Here is a 17,256-nt window from a genome sequence, read left to right as displayed (position 1 = left end):
CAGACCTGACCATGTGTCTTTAGGAGGACTGTGGAAGGACTTTGGAAATTGGGGTGTTCAAAGCTTTGGTGAGCTATTCTGTGGAAGCTTGCACACAAAGGGTATTGAGAGGGATGCAGACGATAGAGGCTTGGCTGCTGAAGTTTCAGAGGGAAGTTTGAAAGCCATGTAAAGATCATCGGGGAGGCTGAATCAAGAGTCAGTGGTTCTTGTCAGCTGGGGCTGAAGAATCCGCAGTGATAACAAGATCCCGGCACCACCAAAATAAAACCTTTGCTTTACTGGGACAACTGATGTGGCCAGCTGGGGTTGTAAAATTAGTGGTGATTAAGAGACCAGCATCACTGAGGTGCAGTCTTCTGGGAAGGGTTTCCTCAGGGTCAGCACACAGAAGCTGTGTTCAGAGGCAGCCAAGGTTACACCTCGTGCTGGCAGCTGAACTTGGTAGTGTAAGAGTCACCCAGGTGGTATCAGTTTTGAAGGGATGAAGGGGTCATGGGGAGCAGCTGAGGCTCGGTACTATGAGAGGCGAGGGAGGCCATTGGTGAAGGTGCAGCCTCAGGGGCAGTTGAAGGTCCAGGACTGAAGGGGTCATGAAGAGAAGTTGAGGCTTGGCACCACGAAGGGAGCCCAGAAGAGGCTACTGGCGAAAGTGTGGTCCAGTTGCTGCAAAGACCCCAGTGTTTTAGAGATGCCAGTACCGTGGGATGACCACCACGAACAGCATTAGTGGTGGCATGGGGGAGGGCCCAGCCCACTGTGGGTGGAGCCATCCCTGGGCAGGTGGTCCTGGGTTCTATAAGAAAACAGGCTGAGCAAGCCAGTGAGCAGCACCCCTCCATGGCCTCTGCATCAGCTCCTGCCTCCAGGTTCCTGTCCTGGTTGAGTTCCTGTCCTGACTTCCTTCAGTGATGGACTACCGCGTGGAAGTGTACACAAATAGACACTTTTCAGAGAAGTTGAGGCTTTGCACCATAAAAAGAACCTTTGAGAGGCTATTGGTGAAAGTGCAGCCCAGTTACAGCAGAGACCCCAGCATTTTGGAGATGCCAGTACCAAGGGACAGCCACCAAGGACAGGAGCAGCTGTGGAGTGGAGCCAGCCAGAGCCTAGAAGACAAGCTGTGTGTGCTGCAGAGAGCAGAGCCGGAGAAGTGACCCAAGTCCTTGGGAGGAGCCCAGAAGATGGTGAGTGAATCCCAGACATTGTTGGACATTGACTTATTTATACAGGGTTTGGTTTTGCTTTGAATTAATGTGACTGTGTCCTGGTTCTTCCCTCCTGAAATAAGAAAATAATTAACTTATTTTTAATTTAAAGGAGCTCACAGTTGAGAGGCTTTTTTAAAAATTTATTTTAACTTTATTTTATATGCATTGGTCTGAAGGTGTCAGATCCTGGAGATCTGAACTTACAGACAGTTGTGAGCTGCCATGTAGGTGCTGGGAACCCGGGTTCTCTGGAAGAACAGCCAGTGCTCTTAACCATTGAGCCATCTCTCCAGCCCTGCTTTTTGGATTTTAAAAGAGACTTTTTTTTTTTTTTTTTTTAAACATAACTGGTCTTGCCTGGTGGTTGTGGCAGAGGCAGGAGGATCTCTGTGAGTTTGAGGCCAGCCTGGTCTACAGAGGGAGTTCCAGGACAGCCAGAGCTACACAGAGAAACCCTGTCTCGAAAAAACAAACCAAAACAACAACAAAAACAAAACCAAACTGATCTTTTAATGTGTCTGAATTTGCAAAGACTGTGGTACTTCTCAAGTTATCTATGTTTAATGTGAGATCTTGGAGGATGAACTAGAAAGGAAAGGTTGTGGCCTCACAGTGATGTGTTCGGGTGTCACGCGGACAAGGGGTCAGTTTGCTGGCTGGTTTTGCGGGTCAACTTGACACAGCTGGAGTCACTGGAGAAGGAGCCTCAGTTGAGGAAACGCCTCCATAAAACCCGGCTGCAGGCAGGCGGGTGGGGCATTTTCTAAGTCCGTGCTCTCAGTCCGTAACAGGGTCCGTTGTGTTTGGGCAAACCCCACGGTCTAACGCTGTGTTTGGCATTTATTAGACAACACTACATGTTGGGAAAAATTAATTTCCAGGGGCTGGAAAGATAGCCATCTTTCCATGATGAAAAGCACCGGCCGCTCTTTCAGAGAAAGGACCTGGGTTCAGTTCCCATTACCCACAGGGCAGTTGGAAACTGTCTTAACTTCAGCCCAAGAGGATCTGATGCCCATTCTGGCCTCCACAGGTACCAGGCATGCACGTGATACACAGACATATATGCAGGCAAACAACACATCAGGTTATAAAAAAAAAAATGCTTTTTTAAATTTTTTTTTTTCTTTTTGGTTTTTCAAGACAGGGTTTCTCTGTGTGTAGTTTTGATGACTGTCTTGGATCTCACTCTGTAGCCCAGGCTGGCCTCGAACTCACAGAGATCCACCTGCCTCTGCCTCCCTAGTGCTGGAACTAAAGGTTCGACACCACTGCATAGCAAAATAAAAATAATTTTTAAAAGTTGATTTTTATAAGTAATGGGAGGCAGTCAATGTTGTTTCCTTTGTTTTAAAAAGCTGGTGTGCGTGCGTGCGTGCGTGCGTGCGTGCGTGTGTACAGGTGTGCATGTTTGTGTGTATACAGGTGTGCGTGTTTGTGTACAGGTGTGCATGTGCTTGTGGAAGAGAGAGGTCCTGTTCCCCGAGTGTCACTCCTCAGGTGCCATGCACCTTGTTTTCTCAGACATGGCCCCTGAGTGACGCAGAGCTCACTGATTGGCTAGCCTGACTCCACCCCCCAGTCCTCAGATCACAACTATGCACAGGGCCCAGGGTTTTTTGTTTGTTTGTTTGTTTTTGCTTTTACAGGGTTGCTGGGGGATCAACTCAGGTCCTTGGGCTTTTGTGGCAAACGCTTTTACCAAGGGAGCCATTACCCCAGACCAGGATGTTACTGTTGAAATTATAAAGATGGGCCTCAGAGCGTGCAGACATTTGAAAAGCAGAGAAATTTGAGTTGCTATCCCGACACTATGACCTGAACCTTTGGATAAATCCTAAAAACAAGAACAAAACACACAAGTGCCTCAGTATTCCCCTCTGTAAAATGGACTCACCAATCCTTACTGCTCAAAATTGTTAGGACTGTATTCTGTGGGATCCGGATAGGGCCGTGCTCAACACGGCACCCTCATCCTCACGGAGACCTCACTACCTCCTGCCCTTGAGCTGGCCCAGTCCAACTGTGCAGCTATGACGTCCTGGAGGAGGTGAGGCAACCTCACTGCACATGTGTCCTGCATGTAGAAAACCAACAGTCATAGTCACGTGACCAGGTGCTCCACAAATCTGCAGGTGCAAGGCCTGAGGGACGTCCCATTGTCTTTGGGACCTCAACGGGAACTCCTCAGTGCATGTGTGTGTGTGTGGTGTGTGTGTATGTGTTATGTATTATATATGTGTGTGTGTGTGTGTGTGTGTGTGTGTGTGTGAGAGAGAGAGAGAGAGAGAGAGAGAGAGAGAGAGAGAGAGAGGGGAAAGGGAAGAAAATACAATGAGGGAAGGAACTTATAGAACTTCCAGGAAAGCTTTATTGACTTCCCCATGTTTTATTTTTATTTTATCTGTTTATTTATTTAATTTTTTTTTGGAGACAGGGTCTCGAGTAACTCAGGCTGGCTTTTAACTCACTATGTAGCCAAGGATGACCTTGAACTTCTCATTCTCCTGCGTCCTCCGGAATGCTGGGGTTATGTGTGTATACCATCATACCCGGTTTAGACTGCCCCTGCATTTGAGAGAGGCATTGCGCGATGCCCTTCCAGGGCCAGAGGAAACCCGACCAAGGAGGGAAACGGTGGCAAATGGCCCCCATCAGGCAGCGCGGCAAGCCCTTCGCTGGTGTTGGGCATTAAGGAGCCAGTGCTGTGGGCCCAGCTGGGGAGACAGACATTCCCCGGGAAGTACAGATTGCGAGAGGGCAGGGATCTAAGTTTTAACGTGGAGGAGAGTGTGCAGCAGGGCCAGGGAATGCTCAGGCCTTCGAGGCAGAAGCAGCAAGGCTTGAGAGTACCAATGCTTGAGGAGCCAGGCTGTGTGAAGAAATCTGGACTTGATCCCAAGAGCAGTGGGGAGAGCCACTGAAGCTGTGGATGGGAGCTTTATAATCCTGCACTGAGAAGTGTTTTCACTTGGCTTTCTGCTTCGAAAAAAAGTGGATTTTGATTTGTATACTTGCCAGGCTGATTTTTTTTGTGGGTTTTTTTTTTGTGTGTGTGTGTGTGTGTGTGTGTGTGTGTGTGTTTTCAGATACAGAAAATAAGAAAGCGATGGAATGCGTGTTTATTTTCAGGGTTAAATGTGCCTAACAGATGCAAATTGCCTGAGTTTTCTGTGTAGTCTATAAATGGCAATTTCCTTATCTTTCCTCTAAATTCCATTCCATAATTTCTGCTATTTCAGGAGCATGGAAGACGAGCAAGCCTCCCTGCAGACTGAAGATAAATTCCACTGGAAGGACACTGAGTCGATGTGCCTCGCAATCTCATTGGCTCTAAACATCAAAAGGTGGTTATTTGACTAACTTATTATGCAGATAGCAAGCTTCCTCATGATCACGAAACATACCGTTTGATTTATGGAAATGAAATTTGCATCTAACTTTTCAAAATATTGTTTTTAAATTATGGTGTGTGTTGGCGGGGTCTGTGCACACGAGGACAGGTGCTGGGGGAGCCAGAGGCACCGGCGCCCCTGGAGCTGGAGTTGTAAGTCCCTGGGAGGGGTGCCGGGAACTGAACTCGGATCTTCTGAGAACTTCCTAACTGAGCCATGCCCTCTAGCCCCAACTTTTTTTTGTTTTTGTTTTTATTTTTTTGAAAGACAGGGTCTCAATATGTGGCCCACCCAGGCTGCAAACTTTCCCTCTTCCTGATTCAGCCTCCCGAGTTCGGGAGTACACCTGTTAGCACCACATCCGGCTGCATCCGCCCTGTTGAGGTCTTATTGGTTTGTTTTCTACATTGCTTCCTGTGTGTGGGTTGGGGTGTTGGGCATGCCTGCAGAGGCCAAAGGACAGCTTCAGGGAGTTGGTTCTCTCCTTCCACCGTGTACTGAACTCAAGTCAGGCTTGGTAGCAAACGCCCTTACCCACCGAAGCCACCTCAACCAGCCCAAATTTACCTCTTTGAAAGTATACTTATTTAATACAAAGAAGACCAAACCCACTCAGCTCACGTTCCTTGTTGCTCACACACGTACACACACCCCAACTTACTGGCCACATAGACTCTCGAATATTAGTGGATTGGTTTAAATACTGGAATATATTTCCCGTTAAATCTTGACTCAGGGGCATCAGTTCTGGAGTTTTCTCTTTATAGTTGTTAACATGAATTTTGATGGCACGAAAAAGCTTGTTCTCCGGATTATATTTAGCTCATACAAACTCCACTGCACAATTCTGTTGTAAAGAGAAATTAGACTTTCTCTTTACGTTGTTATTATAGCTTTGGGAAAAGGTGAATGCATAGACGGAACTACACAAAGCCGTAGCATGCTGTGTTATTAATGTTGCTTTTTTTTTTTTTCTTTTCAGTTTAACATGGTGTAGGGCCTACGACAGGCTGACGCGGTGTAGACAGGGTCTACATAAGAAACAGGTGGCATGCTCAAATTGGATGATTAGAGGAGGGTTTAGTCAAGGGTCGATTGACAAGGTTTGGGTAGGGTACAAGGGAACTCTAGGATGGGTCCAGTGCCCAAGGAGCTAGAAATAGCCTTCCCCAGTCTTAGATGTGACGTCTAGGAAGAAGTTACAGAGCCCAGAAAGAGAGGGTTCTGGGGACCAGGCTCCTTTGGGGAGGGGGAGACCTGCTATATGAAGATACCACCAACCTGAGGCACATGTGGGAGGGAGGGAGCTGGGGGAATTTATACCTGGAGCTCGTTTATACCCTTTCTGCCTGCTGCTCCCAAGGGCTGGAGGGTGAGGGAGCAGAGCCCCAGGGCAGAAAGCAGCATGGAGGAGAGCGGGCAGGTGGATCCCATACTACAGGTTTAATTTCCATGTTGAAAAAAGGTGATGGGGGCGGGGCACTACGGTGGCGCTATGGGTAAAGTGGTTGCCGCCAAGCCTGAAGACCAGAGTTTGGTGGCTAGTGCCCTGAACACATCACGGTGGAAGGAGAGAACCGACTTTAATTTGTTTGTCCTTTGTCCTACACACACACTCAGACACACACACACACACACACACACACACACACACACACACACACACACACACATACACACACACACACACACAGAATTAAAAATAAAATAAATCTTTAACAAAGGAAGCCTTGCCTCCTCTCTCAAAGCACTTGTTTGGAGTTCTGCATAGTAATATGATTGCATGGGTCTCAGGATTAGATGTTACTTCCCGGCCAGGCAAAGAAGGCAGGTTCCGAAGCTCGCGAGGGCCAGTGGCAATTACGTCCCTTGCTATGGCTGTGCCCTTTAGTTAACAGGGGAACAGTCATTTTTCAAGCAGAGAAACCAGAAAAGGATTTGCCAGCACAGCTCTGGAAATGGCCTTGCTTTTGTGAATGGAATGAATTGTGGTCTTGCATTTTTTTTTCTTATGCATCTATTTATTCCGCAGGGGGAAGCTGTGTGCCTTTGCCTCTGTATGCACATGTGGAGGTCAAGGGACAATTTGCTGAAGTCAGTTTTTTTTTTTCCTTCCAGCCTGTGGGTCCCAGGGGTCCAACCCAGGTGGGTCATTAGGCTCCAGCACAAGCGTCTTTACCCTCTGAGCCAACTGTCCCTGTGCTGGTCTTGTGTGTCTGGAAACACTCCCCTCTTTGCTGAGGTCCTCTAGGAGGAGGAGGGGACCGATCTCCTTTAGTGACATGACTTTGACAAACAAATCAATCCGTTCCATTTGCTTCCTTCTTTTGAAAACAAGCAATCCTCCAGCGTTACATAATCGCATCTTCATGGCTCGCTGGCTTGTTCTGTCCTCCTGAGGAATCGGCAGATGGTGCCAACGCGGAGACCCGCGCACACGCACACGCCTCGCCAGCCTCTTGAGAGGGGCTCTCTCACAGTGTCTGTCTCTCTGCTGTGGGGTCCCTCGCTGGCATTTGTTTCTCTGGATCAGGCTGCACTTTCTCCTCCTTCCTTAGGCACCGCGGGCTTCTTGCCTTCGGCGACCATTCCAAGATTAATTGAAAATGCTGAAAGCTCGTATAAAGGGAACAGAAAGCAAAGTGGAAAGGGCAGAGAATAATATGTTCGATTCTGCCCCTCCCCCCAACACCACCAAAACCCTCCTCTGTTTTAGCTAAAGACGTCTTCACTCAGCCTGGTCCCTGTCATCTGGATCGTTAAGCTAAAAGGAGGGTTGGAACAGGGCTGCCTGAGCTCAGAGGGTAGAGAGATCTGCCCAGGGGCATCTCAAAGTGTCTCCTGCCAGGTGGCGGTGGCACACGCCACCCTAATCCCAGCACTCGGGAGGCAGAGCCAGGTGGATCTCTGTGAGGTTGAGGCCAGCCTGGGCTACAGAGCGAGATCCAGGACAGGCACCAAAACTACACGGAGAAATCCTGTCTCAAAAAGCAAAAAATAGCCGGGCGGTGGTGGTGCATGCCTTTAATCCCAGCACTCTGGAGGCAGAGCCAGGCGGATCTCTGTGAGTTTGAGGCCAGCCTGGTCTACAGAGCAAGATCCAGGAAAGGCACAAAGCTACACAGAGAAACTCTGTCTTGAAAAACCAAAAAAAAAAAAAAAAAAAAAAAAAAAAAGCAAAAAATAGATAGATAGATAGATAGATAGTCTTGCAAAGCAAGTCACATCTTTGTAGAAATGGTGGCTCTCTAGATAGGGCAATGACTTGAGATCCACCCTTACATCCAGTGATGTCAGCGTTGCTTTGGAGAACTTCTCTCATGACTCTGCGAGGTGAGAAGCTCCCAGTTCGGCCCAGTCAGAACCACAGTATTCAGATGTTCTTGGGGAAGCACTGTGGTCGGTGCCAGCTCTCAGAAGCAAAGGCACCCTGCTTCCTGCGTGTTTGGATACGGAATGCTTCCCCGCCCAGAGGTAAACACACCTTTGAGTTTCTAGGTGCCTCAGCTAATGCTTCGGTCTGTTGAGAGACTCCAGCTGTAGAAAATTTCAGGCCAATCTGCTTTTCCATGCTGCGCCGTGGGCTTCTTTGTTACCGAAGCCACTTCGTTTCCAACCGTGCAGAACCAGTAGGTCAGTCGGCTGGGTGCAGAGCCAGGCGCCGCTCCAAGAGCCACAGATGGAAACTCCAGGCAATTAAAACACAGAACCCTCCTGCCTGTGGCAAAAACATGGCTGGTCCTTGAAGGTCATCTGTGCTATGCTTGGAGGCCACTCAGGGTCCTGGCTGTGTATACAGAGGAAATGACCTGTCTGAGGGAGAAAAATTAGCTATGTAGGATGGTCCTTTGGATTTGATCCAAAAACCTCTACTGAATCTAAGCACAGGAGATTGATTCCCCCCCCCCCCCCCCCAGCTGAGGCCTGAACCCAGGGCCTTGTGCTTGCTAGGTAAGTACTCTACCACTGAGCTAAATCCCCAACCCCTTGATTTTCTATTTTCCTTTAGAGACAGGCTTTCAGGTATCCCAGGCTGGCCTGGAACTTGTCATATGGTCCAAGATGACCTTGAACCCCTGATCCTGCTGCCTCTACCTAACGGATGTTGAGGTTGCAGGCATATACCCCCACACCCAGATGTATACATTCTGGGGCTGAATCCAGGGCTTTGTGCGTGCTAGGCAATCAGTCTACCTACCTACTGAGCTACATCTCAACCACTAAGACTAATTACAATTCTCCGTAATTTCTTTTGAGACGGGTCTCTCATGTAGCTCAGACTAGCTTTGAACTTGTTATATAGCCAGGGATGACCTTGGGCTACTTGATCCCCCTGCCTCCACCTCCCAGTGCTGGCCTTACAGGTGTGTGCTCCCACTCCCGTGTTGATTTTGATTCTTTTCATTTGTTATTCTCTCCCTGAGAGCCGATGAGATCGCTCCGAGGGTAAACACACCAGTCGCCAAGCTAAACAACCCAACTTGGATTCCCAAGACCCACATGGTGGAGAGACGGACCCCCGAAAACCGGCCTCTGACCCCTTATGTGCATTGCCATGGCGTGTGCTGTGTGAAAACATATACACTAGACAAATGTAATACATTTAAAAAAATAAATGTTAGGGCTGGAGAGATGGCTCAGCGGTTAAGAGCACTGACTGCTCTTCCAGAGGACCCAGGTTCAATTCCCAGTACCCACATGGCAGCTCACAACTGTCTGTAACTCCAGTTCCAGGGGATCTGACACCGTCACACAGACATGCAGGCAGGCAAAACACCAATGAACACAAAATTTAAAAAAAAAATCAGCCGGGCGGTGGTGGTGCACGCCTTTAATCCCAGCACTCGGGAGGCAGAGCCAGGCAGATCTCTGTGAGTTCGAGGCCAGTCTGGGCTACCAAGTGAGTTCCAGGAGAGGCGCAAAGCTACACAGAGAAACCCTGACTCGAAAAACAAAAACAAAAACAAAAACAAAAAAAAAATCATAAATCATAATAAAATTTTTTTTAAATAGCATAAATATTAGATGAGTACCTATGATGCCATTAGGGTTAGTCCTTGTGCTAGGAGTTGAGTAGTGGCCGGAGGGGGAGCCGGACAGTAAAGGGGGGCCACTGTGATTAGGGTGTCAGTAGGTCATCTGAACTTGGGTTGCATTTTGTTAAATGTAAACGTCACAGATGTGACGGTGACTTACGTGTTGTCCACAGGTGTCGTACATGCTTCGCCGCTAGAGCAGTGGGGTATATGACATCAGCTTTGAAGAATTAAGGAGCTGGACATGGTAGTGTACATCTGTAATTCCCACCCCTGGGAGGCTAAGACATGAGAATCGTAAGTCTGAGGCTAGCTTGGTCTGTACGCAGCAAGTTCCAGGCCAGCCTGGGCCATATAACGTCTCAAAAGTTCTGGGGGATGGGGAGGCATTGGGAATCGTCATTTCCTGAACCAGTCAAGTTTCCAGACAGGGTGAGAATGGTTCTCCTTAGGGAAAAGGATGAGGAATAGTCAAAATATAGGGAAATGATGGGGATCTTTCCTGAGAGTTGGAGATCGAGTGTACAGAGCTGGGGACGGGACCAGGACCTCGTGCATGCTAGGCAGTCTTTATACCATTGAGCTACACACACAGCTCAGATGGACATTAAAAAATAAATAAATAAAACCAGGGCCAGCAAGATGGCTCATTGCTTAATGCCAAATCTGTCGGCCCGAGTTGGATTCCCAGAACCTACATGGTGGAAAGATAGAATCGACGCCAACAACTTGACCTCTGACCTCTACGTGCACGTATGGTGTGTGGTAGCCGGTGCTAGTTCAAACTTTGGGAGTCTGACCCCAAGTTGTATGTTTTCGGTGTATTTAAACACAGCACAACCTGGTGGAAACCATTCTTGTGGTGATTAACTCAAGCCCGAGTGCAGAGCAAAGCATACCTAAGTCTCTCTGCGGAACAGGGTAAGCTGAATTTTGATCCGACGCAGCTGCATCGAAACTCTTGGTGAAGCACACGAGACACCTTCCATAAAGGATAGGTTCTGTAGATTGACTGAGGAAAACCAAGTTTACGAGAACGGGCCAGAAAGTCCCTGGCCACATAGACTGCACAAAGGTAACCAGGCTAGAAAGCACAGCTGCTTTTTAGCCTTCTGGGCAGAAAACAGGTTTTGCATTCCTTCCCTTGAAGGAACCATACTATGTGCTTAACATTCTGGGTTCCCCTGGTGCATGTCTGTGAGCACAAAGGCCTCCATGCTCCCTACAGTAAATAAATGTAATAAAAGAAAAAGCAATAATCTGTATGGGACAGAATTTCCTCCTTTTGATAGATTTTTTTGCTTCAGTATAAAAACAAAAACAGGCTTTTCTCTCCTTCATCCATGTAACAAATAGGTTCTGACGCCACCATTTTGAAAACCATAGTTCATACCCTTAGGCTGTTCCAATAGTTTGTTCTTGTCGGTATCAATTACTTTTGCTCAATCTCTCCTGCTTGTTTGGTGGTTTTCGTTGAATTATTTACGTCCAGTGAGGTGCTTGGCTTTAAGTGTGCCATTTGGTTTTGACCCAAATATGCATTCTTACAGCCCACACTCTTTTTCATTTTACTTGAAAAATCTTGAAATCCTCTTAAGTGATGAACATTTATGACCACAGGCAGATTTTCAGAAGGAATCCTCTATTTAGCACACCGACTGTCCCCTCCGCCTCCCAAGAGAAAATTCTCCTGTGCTCACCAATCAACTCAGAGGACTGAGAGCCCTGAGAATGGTTTGTAATCCCAGATTTCTGAAACCTAACAGAGAGATTTGTGTGATCTGGAAACAAGGAGAGATTACGTGCAGAATTTGATTCCGACCACAGAAAGAAACAAGCGTCGACGACGAGGGCCAGCGCCAGAGGATTAATCCAGGCACCACTGTGCCACTGCCGGACGGCCTTGCAAGACCCCAGCAGCCACGAGCCGTCTCTGAAGGAGTCTGCTAACTGCGCGACATCCACCAGCCATGTTCCTTGAGAGACGGACCCACGAACACATCGGGACTGTGGCCCTTCACCCTGCCAAACTCTCCCATGGGTTCTCTTGAGCCACAGACGCCATAGTCCAGCCCCCTCTGCCCTGTCTCACTGCCCTGGCATGGTGAGACGTCCTTCCAGAACTCCAGGAAGTTCCTCTTTTGCATACTTCTCACCTGGTGGGTTGTACGGTCAAATGGCAGAGTAACATGTAATGACTTAACCATTACGATAAAGGCGACACCTAATGGAGCACGCAAGGCTTCGTGTGAAAGTACTCTGGAACCGACCGAGGTATGTATAACCCAAAGGGTTAATTTAAAACGGTTTCTACGTGGCCGGGTACCTCACAGTGCCTACATTTCCATTACATCTCACCATTGTTGAGGCAAGTCATTTTAGTTTTCCACATCGACAATTTCCCATAGCTTCAATCTCCCTAAATCTGAACTAAATTCTTCTCGAAGGTCACGGTAGCTGCCGGTCAAACTTTTAAAGATCCATGAAGCTAACTGGTTCATCACTGAAATCCCAGCTCTCAGGAGGCTGAGGCAGGAGGATTGCTACAAGTTTGAGTCCAGCCTGGGCTACAATCCAGGGAATTCTGGGTCAACTTGGCCTGCAGTATGAGATACTGTCTCAAAACAAACAAAACAGTGGTTAAGATGGCTAGACAAGCCAGGCGGTGGTGGTGCACGCCTTTGATCCCAGCACTCAAGAGGCAGAGCCAGGAGGATCACTGTGAGTTCGAGGCCAGCCTGGGCTACAGAGCGAGATCCGGGACAGGCAGCAAAACAACACAGAGAAACCCTGTCTCAAAAAAAAAAAAAAAGATGACTAGACAAATCCAGGCTCTTGCCTCCAAGCCTCACAGACTGAATGCAATGGCCGGACTCACATGGCGGAGGGAGAGAGCTCCTTCAGCCTGACCTTTGACCTTTAATCAAGCGTGCACCCTGGCATGTGTGTGCTCCCCTTTATATAAATATGTGAATTGTGGGGCTGGAGAGCTGACTCAGCAGTTTAGCGCACCGGCTGCTCTTGCAGAGGACCCAGGTTGGGTTCGGTTCTCAGCACCCGTGTGGTGGCTCACAACCATCTATAAGCTACAGTTCTAGGGGACCTGATGCCACTTCTGAGCTCCACAGGCTCCTGCGTGCATGTGGCGCACGTACATGCACTCAGGCACACAAGCAGTAAATAACTAATTTTTAATGTAACCCATAGTACAAAGTCTATGAAGAGAGGCACGATATTCGCTTGCGGTTTTATCCCCGGCGCCTGGCACACAGTGGGCGCGCATTAATGCTTTGTTGTTACCGGCTTCTGCGCATCTCGATGAAAACATTTTACTGGTCTTCTGGGAACCCAAGTCCTGACATTTAAAAGTGTGAACCGGCCTCTAATGGCTGAGTTACCTCTCCAGCCCTTTCTTGACCTTTTGGAATATAATTTCTCCCCTCCCCCCTCCGTACACCTCCCCTCCCCCAAGGATGACCTATCATACTGGAACCAGCGCTGGGCTTCCTCTTTGTTGATTCTGTTTGGCCTAAGGGGAGCTTGTCTGTGCTTCTGGTCTGCAGTGATGAAGCCTGGCCTGCTCATCACCACATGGAAGTCCAGGCCATAGACACCAACACTTGGGTCGTATGTGATGCTCAGGTGACTGTCTTCCTTGGTCCCCAAACCAAAGTTTATTCTTTCCCAAGTCACACTGTGAACCTTGGGCCCCTTCTCTACGGTCTCTCCCTTCCCCCACCCCACTGCTTCGCAGTGTGAGTGGTAACCTTTTCATCCTTCCTGAAGCCAGTGTATCTAGCTTTGGAGAACACGGGGTCTGGCCCTCAATCTGTCTGTGTGGCCCACAAGCTGTCTGTCTGCCTGCACTGTCCTTCCACACAAGACACCAAGGCAGAGTTCACCCTGATCTGCCCCGATGGAGACCAGGAGCATTCCCCCATTAACTTCTGTTAGATGAACAAATCTAGTTGATCTGATCCTCTTGTCTTGTTAGCAGCTTCCCAAAAATAGCTGCACTTTCTTAGAAAAACAAAAAAACGCAGCTCTGCTAGCGTCATACCCCCACATCAGCTTCTTCAAGAATTCGCCATTGCTTGTGAGATGAAATTCAAAGTCTCCAATGTCACATCCCAGGTCTTTCCTGGTCTGGTGCCAAACCACTTCTCCTGGCCTGTGTTACAACCATTATTCTCCTCCTCCTCCTCCTCCTCAGTCGCCAGACACTTTCCCAAGAGCACTCAGCCGTCCACGTACACTATTCCCTCTGTATGGAACGACCTTCTCCTGACCCTCTTTATTCAGATGATAGAATTCACTTTCCCTTACACACACACACACACACACACACACACACACACACACACACACACACATCTCAAATGTCACTTCTTCAGCAGCCTTTTCTAACCCCCCTGATGATTCTGTTTCAGGCTTCCAGAGAACCCAGCCTGTAATTCCCTAATTGCCCAGTTCCCATTCTATTACAGTTGGCTTTCTCCTTTCTCTGTTTGTTTTGTTGTGTTTGGGGGTTCTTTTTTTGCAAGTTCCTGGAGCACAGATTACAGGGAATGGATGTTACGTTTTGTTTTTTTTTTTTTTGTAACTCAGCTGATCCTGAACACTCTATGTGGCCAAGGATGATCTTGAACTCCTGGTCCTCCAGTATCAGCAGCCTCCAGAGAGCATGTACCACCCTGCCTGGCTGGATCTCACTTCTTCCTTACCACCTCCACCAACTGCCACCCCAGTTCCGGCCATCATCGCCTCTCACCTGTGCCTGCTGCCGCGTTTCTACACTCACCACCCACAGTGACACCACCCACAGCGATAAGGCTGTGTCTCGGTGAGCCATCCTATGATCAGAGGTCTCCGAGTATCTGTCCCCTATCTCCCTTCCATAACTGGTCCTGCTCACCGTAGCCCTTCTTGCCTCTTGACCTTCCTGAACACAAGCTCTCTTCTCCTCAGGACATTTGAATCTCTCCCCTCTGTGAAAACTCTTTTCATGAATCGATACATGAATCGCTTTTTTTTTTCTTAATTTTTTTTTCCGATCAATATATACATACACACACACACACACATATTTCCCTGCAGAGATGCCTTTCCTGATAGCTGTCTAAACTGGGGCATAGTGCATGTGCTTACCCAGCATATGCTAGGCCCAAGTTCTAACCCCTGCACGGTTTAACAAAGGAACAGGCACCTGTTGAATGGGGGCATCTTTGTACAGCAGATGTGTCCGCAACAACACCTGGTCACACACGCAGGTATTGGATACCCAGCAAACGCACAAATTTTACAAGTGAAACGGACTTCCAGCCCACATCCAGGATGATCTGAGGAGTGAACACAGATGTCTCAGCCTTTTATTCTGTGAGCTTAATTCTGGTTTGTTTCATTTGCTTTAATAATCGTGAGATGGCCGGGTTCTTAGGGTTTTCCAAACACGTGGCCGACGGGGGTCTTTCTCGGGAGTGGTTAGGTTTCAGAAAGGTTAGTGAACGGCACAGCAGGGCCTTCGTCGGCCCTTTGCTGCTGACCGGCTGCTGAGGGGTTCCATTCTTCATCTCCTGAGGTTGGCGTTGTGTGTACATTGTACAGAGTCCTCCAAACACTGGGTATTCTCGGGTCTGGAGCAGGTTAGATGCTGCCCAAGGGTGGGCCCTTTAGGCCCTGCATTTCCCAACAGATGTTCCAAGAGTCTTTAGGGTTGCATTCCCTTCTTGTCTCCCCCCTCCCCTCCCCCCTCCCCCATTCCTCCATATTGGTTGTTAAGAACCTGAGTCACGGCCACCAGGCGGTGGTGGTGCACACTTCTAATCCCAGCACTCCGGGAGGCAGAGGCAGTGAATCTCTGAGTTCGAGGCCAGCCTGGGCTACCCAGAGAAACCCTGTCTCAGAAAACAAAAACAAAAAACAAAACAAAACAAAACAAAAAACCCAAAAGAACCTGAGCCACTTTGATAAGGGAAGTCTATTCCTCGTATTAAGTGAACTGGAAACAAACTGTAAAATTTTCCTCGTTCAATTGATTCTGTGCAATTGCTTTTCCTGAGCCATCCTGGGTTTTGTTTGTCCATTTGCTTGCTTTGTGTTTTGTTTATTCGCTTGCCTGCCTGTTTTGAGACAGGGACTCACTATGTAGCCCTGGCTGGCCTGTGACTCACTATATAGACCAGGATAGCCTCAGAGAGATCTACCTGCCTCTGTCTTCTGGGTGTTGGGATTAAAGGTGTGTGCCGCCATGCCTCCTCCTCCTCCTCCTCCTCCTCCTGATAGGGTCTCATGTAGCCCAGGCTGGCCTGGAAATCTTTACGCAGCCGGGACTAGCCTCTTCTCAGTCTTGAGCATCGAATCCTCCTGTTTGCATCTCCCAAGGCATTACGGGCATGTGCCACCACACTCAACCTTTTCCCCCCCAAGGGCAGGAGTTGGACAGGGTACTGCTCTTTAGCCCAGGCTGGCCTCAAGTTCACAGCAGTCCTCCTGCCTCAGCCTACTCAGTGCTAAGACAACAGGAATGCACCACCACATCCAGATCCATTTCTCTTTCTCGCATGCGTATAATCAAAAGTACACCATGCAGAAAAGAGGGACCTCCTCGAAGCCTGTGCAATGTATTGGGAGTCTGCCCATCTATGGCAATGAGGCTAAGCAATGAGGGATAAAGCAGGGACCGAGTCGAGAACAGGGAGAAGTCCCCACCTCCGAATCTCAACTCTCCCACTACTAAACACGGGTGGAAGATGGGCCTCAGGAGATGCAGAAGGAAGAGAGCCCGCTCACCACATGTGTGCCCTGTCCAAGCACCTGGTCCAGCTTTTCGTGTATACCGTATCTTCTGGTTGTCACCAAGAAGTTAGTTTGGAAGAATTTGCATTTCACAGAAGAGGGGAAACAGGCTCGGGGAAGTTGATGACACTCGCCCAAGCTACCCAGATGGCAAACTGCAGAGCTGGGATTTGAGACTGAAACCAGTCCCAGCGTGACTTCCTGGCTGCCTACCAAGGGCAGGAGTCTCCCAACAGCTAGAAGGGCTGGGGGTGGGTGGGTAGAAAAACAGACGCAGCAAATGGGTCCTACCTGGAACTTGATCACCACCAGGCACTTCCGGGACAGGTAAACCGCAGCCAGATGCCACCTGGCTCTTCTGTTGTGACAACTGTGAATTCTGTGGCTGACTTGCCGGGGCGGTTATCGTCCCACTGCGCTCGTGGAGGGTGGATGGAAGGATGCATAGATACATTCCTTCTAGCATTTGCCCTTCCAGGTCATCTGACTCCTGTGTGTGGGTGGTGTCACAGAGTGCCCGCATCCCGACTGAGTCTCTAGTGTCCTGCACCCCTTTGGTCCTAGAGCCAAAGTTGTTCCCTCTGAAGAGTGCACCCTTGCATGCGTTTGGAGGCGACTGGCTGACCCCGGGCACGGTGGGATCCTGCAGACACGAAGATAAGGGGCTCCTCCAGTCTCTTCGGGGGAGGTTCGCCTGCCCCTTCCCTAGCGCTCGTGTTCGGTGCCGCAGCGCCCCCTTGGCCACCAGAGGCACCCGGAAGCGGGACTCCCCGAGCGCGGGGCGGGGCGAGGGGCGGGGCGCAGCGGCACCTGGGCCGC

General features: G+C 49.0%; 1 long non-coding RNA gene across 1 annotated transcript in view; it reads left to right on the top strand.

Moving 5' to 3' along the window:
* LOC128120878 (uncharacterized) overlaps positions 1-6,273 on the top strand; it is a 7,687-nt gene extending 1,414 nt beyond the window's left edge. Inside the window, exons 1-2 of the long non-coding RNA XR_008221976.1 lie at positions 1-1,187; positions 4,454-6,273. The exon at positions 1-1,187 is cut by the window's left edge and continues 1,414 nt beyond it. This is a non-coding gene — a long non-coding RNA (uncharacterized LOC128120878). The remainder of the gene's footprint in view (positions 1,188-4,453) is intronic.
* Positions 6,274-17,256: the final 10,983 nt, after the last annotated feature.

Source organism: Peromyscus californicus, unplaced genomic scaffold, assembly GCF_007827085.1.
Source record: "Peromyscus californicus insignis strain IS unplaced genomic scaffold, ASM782708v3 Scaffold_2__1_contigs__length_46816999, whole genome shotgun sequence".
Classification (NCBI taxonomy): domain Eukaryota; kingdom Metazoa; phylum Chordata; class Mammalia; order Rodentia; family Cricetidae; genus Peromyscus; species Peromyscus californicus.
This window is presented reverse-complemented; position numbering and strand designations above follow the sequence as displayed.